Here is a 706-nt window from a genome sequence, read left to right on the forward strand (position 1 = left end):
AAAAAAAAACACATTTTTATAAATTTAAAATATTAAAAATTCTTAAAATTATTATGAGATATTAAAAATATTATATGTATATTAAATGTATGTAAGGGCCTGAGCACAATAGAGAAACAGGAATTAGATATTAAGATTTTAACCTATCAGAAACTGATTACATCGGAATACACGGTTTCTGATAGGTTGAAATCTTAATATCTAATTTTCGTTCCTTTGTCGTGCGCAGGCCCTAAAAATATTATATCAATGTAAAAATTTCTTTCAACAGGATTAAAAATTTCATTTATGCTTTAATATTTTTTCTTAATTTAAAAGTATATTTAACATTATATTTAGCACAGTCATAATTGTACGTATACATATATATTGTATGCATATTTGTAAATGTTCTTAAAATAAATTCTCTTACCATACAAAAATATTTTTATTATTGTACATAAATATATTTTGATTTTGATTTATTAATTTTATTAATATTTGTTTTTTCTAATTTTTTTTAGATTTATAGATTTAAGAAGTACATACTTATTATGTTTTTTATTTTAATGCAATATTTGAATAAATATATTGATTTTACATACTATTTGTCCCTTACTTCACTCTTAACATTTTTACTAAAAATGTATAAATGTATATATGTACTCGTATGTAATAAAAACCAACTACCTCAACGACAAACACCTAGACACCCATTTCCTCGACG

The 706-nt window shown here is 21.7% G+C and overlaps 1 protein-coding gene across 1 annotated transcript in view; it reads left to right on the top strand.

The window, feature by feature from the left end:
* The window catches only part of LOC108729545 (uncharacterized), a 9,736-nt gene that overhangs the window by 1,847 nt on the left and 7,183 nt on the right, over positions 1-706 (top strand). The gene's annotated exons all lie outside the window — the stretch shown is intronic.

This window comes from Mycetomoellerius zeteki, unplaced genomic scaffold, assembly GCF_001594055.1.
Source record: "Mycetomoellerius zeteki isolate Tzet28-1 unplaced genomic scaffold, Tzet1.0 scaffold756, whole genome shotgun sequence".
Lineage (NCBI taxonomy): Eukaryota > Metazoa > Arthropoda > Insecta > Hymenoptera > Formicidae > Mycetomoellerius > Mycetomoellerius zeteki.